This window comes from Pseudochaenichthys georgianus, chromosome 24 (assembly GCF_902827115.2).
Source record: "Pseudochaenichthys georgianus chromosome 24, fPseGeo1.2, whole genome shotgun sequence".
Taxonomy (NCBI): domain Eukaryota; kingdom Metazoa; phylum Chordata; class Actinopteri; order Perciformes; family Channichthyidae; genus Pseudochaenichthys; species Pseudochaenichthys georgianus.
In genome coordinates, this window is record NC_047526.1 from 19,301,947 (window position 1) to 19,315,815 (window position 13,869).

Consider the following 13,869-nt stretch of genomic DNA (forward strand, 5'->3'; position numbering starts at 1 on the left):
CCGTGTCTCTTTCCTGAGTCTGTGACTCCCACTGCATTGCTACACAGAACTTTACCTTACACTGCCCCTAAAGGAAACTAAAAGAATGCTGCTGGTGTAGGGCACTAGCTTCAGCCTATTTTATGTTTTACATCAACAAGTTAACTGTCAGAACCTCACTCAACCTAACATTTGTATTACTTGAGTTCAGGATATGATATTATTTAAAATAAGACATTGTGTGTTAAATACTATTAAAAGCATTGATGCTCAAATATGAAAGATCAGATAAATTGACACTAAGCAAATAAGTCATAAACCTATCCTATATAAATGTTCATTGGATTTGAAAAGAACAAAGAAGTAGACAGGATGCATGAACATTCTTTATATCAAACATGTGTGGTGAAATCAAAATGAAAAACAAACTAATCCATCAAGATACAGGTATGTTTTACTTTCTACATTGTTGTTGTATTAGCAGATTTATTAAGTACTAACACTCATCTTAACCAATGTACACCACCACTGAAAAAATAATAATATACAAAATCTTGAAAATGTCACTAATCAAATATTTTTGAAAAATAGAAACAAGAAATATGGACATATGAACAAAATGCCCAAATGAAGGAAAACAAGACTAGAATGTTTAAGAATAAAGCACAATAATCTTTTTTCCACCAAGTAAAGTTAAGCGTCAGAATATCCAAGTTCACATTTTTACACATTTGGAAATTACCAAAAGTGGGCCACTGGCATAAAAATAAAGAACAATTGTTCATGCTTCAACGTATAATATGTAATAGCCCTATGCATTTAAACACTTTAATCATACATCAATAATTGTGGACACTTTGAGTCTTTGTATTTACATTGAGATATTTAAAGTATACATTACAGCAACACATTACTGCAAGATCATCAAGTTCATTCCACACCAACAATTAATACATTTGCATTACAATAAGGCAGCTAATGGCATTTGTAATGAAAAACACACATACCACTTATGGTAACCCTGGTAGATACCTGCTGCACTTTCATTGACCACCATAATGGTATAAGCCAACAGGCACATTATCTTCCTCTTCTTTGATTAATGTGCTCTCATTGCCATGACCTATTATAACCATGGAGTATTCCTGGGATTCTTCCGTTTCCACTGGGACTGAATACTCAACATTTTCAAAGTCCCATTCTGTATTTAAGTTACAAGCTGTGTTTGGATGTGTAACGGACCCTTGTGGTGCACCCAGGATGTAATACTGGACATTCTCATTTTCTGGTTCTGTTTTGTGTCTTTCAGAATCTGGCAATGCAGTCATTAACGTATGTCCAAGGGCTCCTGTAGGTTCACCTGGGACAAAATGCGCAACGTCCTCAGGGTTTGACTCCGTTTTGACATCATCATGAAGAGGACAATATTTTTCCTCTGAGTCCGGTTCTGGTTTTATATTTCCATAACATGGATGCCAATCCTCCTCTTTGATTTTCAAGTTTCCCTGGAGAGGACTGCCACAACCATCACCCACTTGGTTCCCATTGTTTTGGACAATCTTCCTAGGATCTCTTTGTACCTTTGTGCCATCACGAAGGATCCAATATTTTTGTTTCGTTTTGTAGCCTTCGAGAAAATGGACACAACTTATACCTGAATGGTACTTCATTTGGCGCACAAACCGACCAAAGGGCCGACATTGCTTATTTTGGCTCTTCTCCATATGACTTGGTGAAGCATCGGAAGCAAATAGAAATGGCAATTCGAAGATCTTGTTTGCTTGTACCTTACTGAATCTGTCATAACCTTTGAGCATGGATTGGACTTTGGTCGTTACAGCTATTGAAAACTCCCAGCTTCTTTTATGTTGGGAGCTAATATCAAAGTTATAGTCAAGGATATCATACCAAGTGCTTGGCAAATAGCGTCCTTTTTTTTCTTTTTTATATTTATTTATCTCCCACACTACAGTGTGGGTCAATAGCCTCAAGTGCAGTTTTTCTTTCTCTCCGCAGTTTGTTACATCCAAATCCAAACCTATCTCCGTGCAATTGGGATAACAGATCACCTTACTGCACCACATTGCATTTGTTTTTTTACTCTTGTATTGTATCTTGTAAGGATTATCACTTGTCACTGTGTCTTTTTCCTCCTTTGTTTGCAGTGCCAGCTTTCTTTTTTCAATAACCTCCCTCCATCCAGCATCCTGAATCCGATCTCGGCGAGTCGATTTACGAGTTGGAAGTTGTCTCTGAGAAGACTGAAATGGAATTTTAAAGCCCTCGTTAAACCAGTCAGGCCCAACTTTCTTTGGGGCTAAAGAGTAGAACAAACTTGTAGGATTTGTCCCCTGCAAGTCAATGTTAAAGTTGTGTTCAAGGATATCACCAATGATGTCACCCTTTGTTCCACACAATGATCTGGCAAAACCAACCACTTCCAACATAATTTCGCGAGTCAGTACATTGGTGTCAAGTTTATCTCTTGCTTGGTCTTTGTCAACAAACAGGTTCAAACCTGTGTTCTTGCAAGCAGGAAAGTATTCCACTATCATCTCCTCTATTGCAGAGAAGGAAGAGGACTGAACCTTTTCAGGCTTTGGTGCTGTGCAGTTTGCATCCCCAGAGACAGCGTCCGCCCTGGTATGTGTAGGTGGATGATGCATGTGACTAGGGTCAGAGTCAACCTTACAAGTCTTATGACTTCTTTCTTGAAAGCATTTGGGGCAATATTTTGTAGGATTTTGTAGGCATATCAAGTCAGGCAGTTCAAAAGGCTTTTTCACAGAGTCCATTTTCATCCCAATTACTTGGTTCCTTATGTTTGTCCATAGTTGCTCTTTATAGGCCTCGCGATACAGTTCATTTTTTAAATCAAGAGGAAAATTATACTCCAATATCTCTGTGGCAAAGTGCTTTTGGTCTGATATCAGTGCTGTGGCAAACATATTCAATTCAACCATGATGCCATTGGTCAGCGATTTTGGGTCGAGATTGAGTTTTTCTCCAGATCCTACATTGAAATCAATGCCTAATGTCCTGCATCTAGAGTAAGAATATAATGGACAATGCTCAGTATGAGGTGTTGAGAGAATTTGCTGTATACGATTTTCCCGCACTTTCCACAGCTTTAAATCTAGTTCATTTGTATGTTCAACCGCAGAACTGCCTACTCCTTGGTTTGTGATGGCAGTATGGGACGAACCAGCACTACATCCATCTGTATGAAGGTTGTTCTTTAATTTCAGTTTCCCCCATAGATGTTCTTTTCCTAGGTTCTGGTGTCTCTTGAAGGGTTTCACATAGCGTGTTAGATTCCTTTGCTCCACTGTAGCATGAATCCGGGCAACAATGCTTCTGGCAAGGTCAGGATATCCACTTTGCAAATGAAAATCGAAGTTGTGTGTAAGAATGTCAAAACAAATCTGCTCAAAAGTCCCACACAACTTTTCTGCAAAGTTTGTCACTTCAGCCACTGATCCATTTGTCAGTTTGTTGATGTCCAGTTTATTTGGTTGATGATTGTTAACATTTAACTTCAAACCTATTTCCTGGCAGAAGGGATAGAGATCCACACCCTTCTGTGAAAAATGTTCTGAAGTTTTAGCTTGTGAATGAGGTGGGAACCCGGGAGCAACATCACACTCTTCCATTTTCAATATGTTGCCGAGTTGAGGTTTTACATTGCCCATACCAGGGAAAATAGGAAGTACACAAATCTCATTTGAGAATTTGATCGCATCTTTAGAGTTTTCCAGCATTCTCACTCGATTCATAATTTCCAATGTGAATATGTTTCGCTGGTATTCACTCTGCAAGCCGAAATTAAAGTTGTGTTCAAGAATCTCCATGATGAAATCCTGCTTGGAAGAATTCATTGCTAAGGCAAATGTTGCAATTTCAAGCAGATGATTGTCTTGCAAATTGTCAACCCTAATTTTTAGCTTTGCACCAAATCCAACATGGAATTCAAGACCTAATTTCTTTGAGTTGTAGAATGGACCAAACTCGAATGTTGAGAGGATTTTTCTTGCACGGTTAGCACGCAACTTCCACAAGTTGTTTTCTGTTTCCATTTCTTCTTGTTTCACGTCACATTTGTTTGGTGTATTTCTTGAAGTTTGTGTTTGCACTTCAACTCCAAAACACCCTCTTTCCATTGGTTGATTAGCAAAGGGTGGGTAAAGGTTTGAGTTCTCTGTTTCCATTTCTTCTTGTTTCATATCACCTTTTTTTGGTTCATTTCTTGTAGTTTGTGTTTGCATTTCAACTCCAAAACACCCTCTTTCCATTGGTTGATTAGCAAAGGGTGGGTAAAGGTTTGAGTTCTCTGTTTCCATTTCTTCTTGTTTCATATCACCTTTTTTTGGTTCATTTTTTGAAGTTTGTGTCAGCTGTTCAACTCCACAACGCCCTCCTTCAATTGGTTGATCTGCAAAGGGTGGGTTAAGGTTTGACTTATCGGTTTCCATTTCTTGTTGTTTCATGTCACCTTTGTCCATTTCATTTCTTGAAGTTTGTGCCAGCTGATCAAATCCGCAACGCCCTCCTTCATTAGCAAAGGGTTTGTTTACATTTGAGTTTACATTTGGTAAACTGGATGAGATGTCATCGGAGGTGAGGCAAGGCACGGGAGTACCCAGACAACTTGATTCTAATTGTCCAGGAATGTCTGAGCTTAGAAAACAACCATTTGTTTTTTTTAAGTGATTCTGAATGCCTAGGTTTTCTGAATCTGTCATTTCGACTGAGTCTAGATCAGACTCTTCTAGAGGACAAGTGTAGTTTTTTGCTCTTGTTTTCTTTGTTTGCAGTGCAAGCTTTCTTTTCTTGTGAGTAGTTTCCTGTTTGCGGGCATACTGACGAATAACATAAACTTCATTGAACCAGTCTGGTGTCGCTCTGTGAAAATATATCGTAGGAGAAAGAATTTTCCCCTGCATGCCAATGTTGAAGTTGTGTTCAAGGACATCTTTAATGATGCTAAGTTTAGTCCCACACAGTTTTTTGGTGAATCTGGCAACTTCATTCATAATCCCACATGTCAATACATGTCGATCCTTTTTAGATTTTGGTTGGTGTTCGTCTGCAAACAGCATAAAACCGTTTTTTTTGCAACAACGGTAGCTGTCCATTATCGTTTCCTCTCTTCCTAAGAAGGTAGAAGATCGATCCCTTACAGTCTTTTGTCCTGTGTAGTTTGCATCATCAGAGACAGCGCCCGCCATGGTATGAGTAGGAGGATGATGTATATGACTAGGGTCAAAGTCATTCTGACAAAGCTTATGAGTTCTTTCTTGAAAGCATTTGGGGCAATATTTTGAAGGATTTGGTAGGCACATCAAGTCAGGCAGACTTGAAGGCAGTTCAAAAAGATTATTCACCAACCAAGGTTTGGAAAATCTCTTGATATTCATTTGTGTAGTCCATACTTGCTGTGTAAAGGCACTGCGATACAGCTCATTTTTAAAATCAAGATTCAAATTATACTCCAGTATCTCTGTGATGAAGTGCTTTTGAGCCGATAGCATTGCCGCAGCAAAGGTGTTTATTTCAACCATGATACCATTGGTCAACAATTTGGTATCAAGGTTTTGTTTTATTCCAGATCCTACATTGAAATCAATGCCTAGTTTCTGACATCGAGAAAAAGAATAAAGTGGGCAATGTTCTTCATGGGGTACTGAGAGGATTTGCTTAATGTGATTAGCTCGACATTTCCACAACTTTAAATGTAGCTCATCTTGCTGTACAATGTCAGTAGATCTGCCTACCGGTCGGACTATTTCCACAGACTGAGAAGATCCATCACCACATGCATCTAAATGTGGGTTCCTCTGGCAATCAAGTTTTACCATTGTTGTAGAGTCTTTTGTGGTGTCCTTTCCAGTTATATGAATTGCACAATTTGATAGATTCTGCTTATCCACTATAAAAGGAATCCGTGCAAGAATATCTCCGGCCAGGTCAGAATCTCCACTTTGGAAATCAAAGCAAAAGTTGTGTTTGAGGATGTCAAGACATATCTGGGCAAATTTTCCACACAACTTTTCTGCAAAGTTTGTCACCTCAGTCATTGATCCATTGGAGAGTTTGTCAATATCCAGTTTTTTATTTTGCTGTGGATTGTACACATTTAGTTTCAGACCTATTTCCTGGCAAAAGGGATAAAGTTCTAAACTTTTCTGTGAAATATGTTCTGAATTGTTAGCTTGAGAATGAGGTGGGAGCAGCGGAGAAAACTCACACTCTTCTATTTTCATTATGTTGCTGAGTTGAGGTTTTACATTGCCCATACCAGGAAGCTCAAAAACCTCATTTGAGAATTTAATTGCGTCTTCACAATTTTCCAGCTCTCTCACTCGATTCATAATTTCCAATGTGAATATATTTTGCTGGTATTCACTTTGCAGGCCGAAGTCAAAGTTGTGCTCAAGAATCTCCATGATGAAATCCTGCTTGGATGAATTAATTGCTATGGCAAATTTAGCAACTTCGAGCAGATGCTTGTCACGCAAGTTGTCAACACTGATGTTCTTCTTTGCACTAAATCCAACATTGAATTCAAGGGCAAATTTCCTTGTGTTGTAGTATGGACTAAACACGAATGTTGAGAGGATTTTTCTTACACGGTTAGCACGCAACTTCCACATGTCGTGCTCCGTTTCCATTTCTTCTTGTTCCATGTCTGACTTGTTTGGAACATTTATTGGAGTCTGACATTTCTCCTCAACTCCACAATGCCCTCCTTCATTATGTTGACTCGCAAGTGGTGGAATCACATTTAAGTTATCAGTTGGTAAAGTGGATACAATGTAATTGGTGTTGAGGAAAGGCACATGAAGACAGTTTGATTCTGGTTTTCTAGGAATGTCGTAGCCCAGAGAACATTTGGGGTTTTGTGACTGATTCTGTTTGCAAATGTTTCCTGAATCTGTGGCTTTGTCCAAGATTAGTTGAGATGATCCCAGGGGATAAGAACAGTTTCTCTCTGTTCCCATTACTTCTTGTTCCATGTCACATTTTGAGTCTGAATCAGACTTTCCTACAGGACAAGTGTGACAATGATCTTTCTCTGCTGTTCTACTGCTATACAAATGAGTGTGATGAGAGAGTGTGTTTGTTTTCATGTCTCTTTTGTGCCTTCTGATTGCCTGTTTATTTTTTAAATCAGACTGCCTTCTTTTTGTCACTTCCTTAAACTGATATTGCGGAGCTTCCATATCAGACAGAGCTGTTTCTCTGTGTCTTTTGAAGGGATTTGTCTGGAATGAAAACGGCTCAGTTTTAAACTCTGGGCTTATTTTGGTACCAATGTTGAGAAATCTCGTTCTTTTCTTCAGCAAGTGCGATATCTTGAACCAAGCTCGATTTTTTTCTTGTTGACTTTTTAGATCAAGTTCAAAATTGTGCTCCAAAACATCCAGAACAATAGGGCTGTAGGATGCAGTGAGAATTCTGGTGAAGTGAATTAACTCTAACAGTATGCCCTTTGTCAACAAACCTGGCTCTAGACTTTGTTTTGACCCAAAATCAAGGTTCAGACCAATTTTCTCACAAAAGGGAAACAACTTGGAAAAATCATCATCTTTTTGTTTCTCTGCTGACTGTGCTTCTGAAAACTTGAATTCATCTTCATAGTCACTGTCATCACTTTGTGCCCTATCCATCTCTTCCAAGAGACTTTCTGCCTTAATGCAATCTTTGGATGTTGCGTGTGAACACTGTAATTCCTCTTCATGTTCCCAATCATCAGTGTCATCCGTCTCCACCAGGATACGTTCAGTCTTATGCTTTGTGGATGCCATGTTCGGTTCATTGCTGCTCGAGCATTCTGGATTACATGGTGTGTCAAAGAGAGTGAACACTTCATTTTTATCTTTAGGAGGTTTCCTAATCAAGTTTTTAACTTTGTGCATAATTCGAGATGTAAAATCAATCCGCTGTTGATCATTTTCCAAATCAAGATCGAAATTGTTCTCTAAAATGTTTGTGAAAAAATGCCTTTTACTCTTGTTTACTGTTTTAGCAAAGTCACAGACCTCAAGTATGACCCCATTTGTCACTAAACCTATATCCAGTTTTTGATGGTTGTTGGATGCTACATTAAAATCCAATCCAATTCTATTACTGCAATGGAAAGGTTCTGGATGTCTCGAATATTTGTCTACACACATAATGCGCCACTGCCATACTTGGTTGGCATCCATCTTTTTGTTTTGTTCTTCATACAGCAGTTGTCCCCGTTTTCCATCTGCAGTGAATTCACCTACTGTTCTTCTTTGCCTTGTATGTTTTCTTTTCCTGTATTTAGTTAGAAAAAAGAATGAAATTATATACAAATGAATCACACTATTTTTTAACCAATGTATTAATTATATAATATTTATCAGACTAAAATACCAGATATCTGACACTTAGACCCTTAGTTTCTCAAAGTACTCTGGTTACTTGTGATAGGCATTAGGCAATATCTTTGACATAATGACCATTTATTTTATTTTATTTCTTTAGATAAAAGTGATTTGCCAAGCAGCATGTTTAGTGGCTAATGTATTTTGATTAATCTTATAACTGTGCAGCTCATTTAAAATTTGAATATTTTGGACATATTTTAATAGTATGTCATATTTTAATTTAATTTATTCTACTACCATACATTTTTTGACTATGAGGGACATTTTCTTGTACACTAAATTAATACCAACTTTTCAAAAAACACAATTCTACTTGCAGTACATTTATATAGATGTTATCTTGCTACATACCTTGCAAGACATTCATCTTGAATAAAAGCTCTTCCACGTTTTCTAGCCCACACTGAATGTCTGCTTCCTATGTGGTCATCCTCCAGACAGCAACAAGACTCTTCTGGTACAGTGCTACCATGGATGAAAAGAACATTTAAAAACATGTTTAACAGTGGTGACGGAAGTATTCATAATTATTTATTTTGTAAAAGCTGTACAATTACAATTTAGAAACACTGTTACAAGTTGGAACCCAGAATTCAAAATGTAAAGAACTAAAGTATAGGTAACAACATATACTGAAAAGTACTCCAAGTTACAGTACTTATTAAAATCAAAACATTATAATACTGGATACAAATAATTGATTCATTAGCATGAATCCATCAGCGATTGGTCTACTAATGTTAGAAGGAACAAGAAAATCTTGCATGCAGGCAGAGGTGGAAGAAGTACTCAGATCTTGTTCCTAAGTAAAAGTAGAAATACCAAAGTGTAAGAATACTTCTACAAGTCAAAGTCCTGTATTGCAAAATGTTACTCAAGTAAAAGAACAACACGTTTTGGCATCTAAATATACTTAAAGTATCAAAAGTTAAAACACTCATTATGCAGATTCAGGGCCGGTTCTAGCCAATTTGATTCCCTAGGCGAGATTTTAGCTGGCGCCCACCCCCCAGCCAGAGAATCGTACAGTAGAAAAGATAAAGATCAATAGAGTATCCAAGGAATACACAATAGAATATATAAAGAATAAATGAAAAATCTCTACAAAAGACAAATACACTACAAAAACAGAAACTTATTGACATAGTTTATATCCATCAAAAAGGCTTCAAATGTATTCAGTATTGTATGAACATGTTTGATTTGGGGGGTGGACATCACATCCTCTAGGGCAGTGCTTCTCAAAGTGTGGTCCGCGGACCACTGGTGGTCCGTGAGTATATTGGTAAAATTTCACATTTGAAATAAATACATTTATTTAAGTTTTTCGCACTCTCGCGGGAATATCTCCGCAATGGTACGAGCTTAAGTTTCACTTTCGATTGCATGATATAGCCCAGATAAGCACCATCGTCACACATATTGCCACTTGGTTGTACAATTTTCAGGCGATTTGTAAAAAACGATGTGTTTTTGGATATTTGTGGAGTTAGGTGGTCCGCGAGTGTTTTTTTATTGGTTAAGTGGTCCTTGGTATGAAAAAGTTTGAGAAACACTGCTCTAGGGGGGTCCAGGGGTATGCCCCCGCGGGAAGAATTTTTTGAACATTTTAAAGTAAAATGCTTCAATCTGGTGCACTTTGAGAACACAATTACTAGAGACTAGGACCCCATTTACACAGGAACGAAACGGGTTGTATCTGCTGCATAGTTTATAGTTTGCGTATAGCCCTTTCATTTACACAAGGCCGTAACAAAACGATAGAAACAGACCCCGCAAACGATAACGGGTCCCAAGGTGGATAGATCTGCAAACGGAACGCTCTGGGAGGGTCAAACAGCTCTGTGTAATCGCCTCTATACGATCATTTTCTGTTAACGATGAAATAACCCCACCCCTCTCCCCACGTCTCCCTCTCCCCACATCTCCTGCTCAGATTTAAACTTTAACGGACATGTTGACCAGCGGAAAAAAATGTTAGCGGAAACTCTGCCGCATGGTCGCCTTGTCCCTTGGAAGAGGCGGAGAGGTGGGTGTTTTTCATCTGCTGGTGGACTGGTTAGTCCACCAGCAGATGAAAAACACCGGTGGACTCCACACGCCGTCCACCGTGGAGAATAAACAGAAGGGCAACCATGGCAACAATGCTCCGGGGGCGGGGTCTTCTTCGCTGCTTTTGGTGTATTGTGTGGCAGCAGCAGCGCCACTTGCAGGCCTGGCATATGTACTACAGCGTTTCCAGGGGAATGAAGGGCAATGAAGCCTCACCTGCTGGTTGCCTGATCGGGCAATCTATTATGCCAGTATCATGCAGCTCGCGGATCCAGTAATGAGTGACCCGACAGTAAAACTAAACATATCTATAACTAGTTTAGGTAGTTTGAGAGTTAATTAAAATAGCTACGTGTGATATTCTAACCTGAAGTGTGTGTTTTGTCCGCTCACCGCTGCATGTGATCATGCAGAGCTGCGTGTCGACTCGTCAGCAGCAGCTGATCTCTCTCTCCCGTCAGATTAGACTTCACTCACGTTTATGTCCATATCGATCAGATCGAGCTAGTTCTAGCTAATGATATGACTACCTACTTATTAGGGGTGTAACGGTTCACAAACATTTCGGTTCGGTACGTACCTCGGTTTTTTGGTCACGGTTCGGTTCGGTACAGCAGAATTTTTTTTCACAAAACAAAACATATATATATTTTTTTTTATTATTATTAAACTGTGAATAATGTATTCACTCAAATAAATACAAAATATAATAAAATAAACATTAAGGTGCAGCATTTCGATGAACTGAAATAATCTCTATTTGAACTTTACTGTACAAGTACTCACAAAACATAAACTATTAGTTTTGGGTTTTTAATTATTATTAAACTGTGAATATTCACTCAAATAAATACAAAATATAATCAAATGAACATTAAGGTGCAGCATTTCGATGAACTGAAATTATCTGTATTTGAACTGTACTGTACTAGTACCTAAGCAGCCAGTTTGACATTATGACTTGCTTGTCATTGTATTTTCATGTTGTTTGAAAGAAAGATGAACTTGTCCACATTGCTTGCCGAAAGGGCAGATCTGCTGGCACTAGCAATGTATCCTGCTGTGGAGAAAACCCTCTCGCTAGGGACAGAGGTAGCAGATACAGCCAGGTAGCGCTTTGCTAACATGGCAACATAAGGATATTTGGCGTTTGTAATAGCTTTGGCTCGGTCTGAAGTTTTTGCGAGTGGTGGAGGCTCAAATGCTAGCGGGAGTTGGGTTTGCACTTCAGTCTTTTTTCTTTTGGTACCGGTGATATTCACGTTCGGGTGATGCCTTTTCAAGAGTGTGCAAGTTTGATGTATTGCCAGCCGCGTAACCAATTTTAGTTGAACAATGCCGACAAACAGCTTTGGTTTGGTCCACCTGTCTTTGTCCGTCATCCTTGTATGTAACTGCGAAACCAAAATGTTCCCAAACCGGAGACCTCAATGATGCTGGAGGATTTTCGAGCTCAACTTTATCTGTGTTCGCCATTAATTTTCGACAGTTCCTCAAATTACGGACTAAATTTGAACGCATCCCTCTGACCAGCTCTCATAGCATGCCCTCTCATCCAATGGAATGACTTGCTCGCTCTATGACGCGATGAGCCCAATGTGAGGAAATTACTCTGAATGCTGCGACGCAGCACCTGAGATTACTTCCAAGAAGTTGTTCACGTTCTCAATTTTTTACGTTTAACGTTATATTCGTTCGGTACACTTCGGTACACACGTGTACCGAACCGAAGGGCCCGTACCGAATAATTTCGGTACGGGTACGTGTACCGTTACACCCCTACTACTTATTAAAAGACACCTAAACAATAAGTGTCGCTATGCAATAGGGCTGCAACAAACGACTAATTTGATAATCGATTAATCTATCGATTAATGAAACGATTAATCGACTATTCGGACTATTACTGTACGCCTTGCACAATTTCTCAAACGCTCTTATTTAGCCATCAACTTTTAGATTTAGCTTGAGGTTGTTTTAGGCATGTGGAAACTAACAATGAAGACTATAAAGATGAATACTTGATTCCAAAATACATATATTATTGAAATAACTTAAATTGTGAACAAAACTAACATTGCTTTTTATAGAGTAGGGGAAAAAAGGCAGACAGGTTAAGGGGGTGGGGGGGGAAGTAGCGGAAAAATAAACCTATTAAACTAACTATACAGTGGGGAAAGCCTTGGTAAAAAGGTGCGTTTTGAGGGCTTTTTTGAAAATGTCCAGGGTTGGGGCGCTGCGGATCTCGGGGGGGAGAGAGTTCCAGAGGGTGGGGGTTGCCACACTGAAGGCTCTGTCACCAAAAGTCCGCAAATAACTCTGTTACCTCTAATCATTATGTTTGTATAATGTAGTTAGCTCCGTGTGTTGCTGCTAGCATACATAACACCTGACGTGGAAACGTTACTCGTGGACGGGGCTACAGAGATACTAGAAAGACAGTCGAACCGTCTGGATGTGGAGCACTTTTGCTAAATGTTTAGACAAATAGCTCGTGTTACCGCCCTTACATGCTAAACTTTTATTCCACTTTTGGCAACGAGCATTCTCCACATCGAGACGGGTAAAGTTTAACCACCTCGGAGCGCGTTCTCTCCGCCATCTCCCACGTGTGTGTGTGTTGCTGCATGTTGCAGCTGCCCGTGTGTAAACTGCCCCGCCCCCTCGCAAGCAGGCGGGGGAGAGAAAGATCGAAAATACATCAAAGACGCATTTGTTTGTCTTTTTGCATATTAGAAACGAGTTGGCGACACTAAGACTGCGATATAATGTCTTTGTAGCAATAATACATGACATATATTTTTTAAATGTCTCCAGTACCGATAAAAAGACCAATAAAGTTAGAGCTTAACGGCGCGTAAAACACACGTGATGACGTCACCAACGAATCGACGACTGAATTAGTTGGCAACTAATTTGGTAATCGATTTTAATCGATTAAGTCGATTAGTTGTTGCACCCCTACTATGCAACTGGGTGAGGCCACAAAGTATAGCGCAGCATTATGCATTTGTTTACATGCCCACCGGAACCCCGAGGCATTACCAACAGATCAACGCACAATCAACCCATACAGGACATCTCTTTCTCCACATTAAGTGTTAGACATTATAATTGACTATTCTTGTCTGTCACATACTCTTCTTGTCTGTCACATAAGTGGCGCAACTGAAGCGGTATTGCGCTAAAGGGAAATTATTTTGACCGGACATTTTGACCGAAGAGATTTAGATTTGCCGGCTAACGGGAACTCTGACGTCGCCAATTTGTGTGCTTCGCGGATGCGCTCGGCTCCTCTCGACTGCTGCTCGGGTCTGCTTGGTCAGCTTCCGGATGAGGAGGCATTCGTTCGACCAACTTACAGTAGATAACATTACAAACATTTTTAATAGTGTAAATAATGTTTTGGCAGTTATAACTG

At 39.3% G+C, this 13,869-nt stretch overlaps 1 protein-coding gene across 7 annotated transcripts in view; it reads right to left on the reverse strand.

The window, feature by feature from the left end:
- Positions 1-352: 352 nt before the first annotated feature.
- The window catches only part of LOC117440363 (ATP-dependent RNA helicase DDX1-like), a 34,665-nt gene continuing 21,148 nt past the window's right edge, over positions 353-13,869 (reverse strand). For all 7 annotated transcript variants that reach the window (XR_011642699.1, XR_011642698.1, XR_011642701.1 and 4 more), the window contains 2 exons: positions 8,748-8,861; positions 353-8,283 (listed from right to left, as the gene is read on the reverse strand). The gene's annotated coding sequence lies outside the window, so the exon portion shown is untranslated. The remainder of the gene's footprint in view (positions 8,284-8,747; positions 8,862-13,869) is intronic.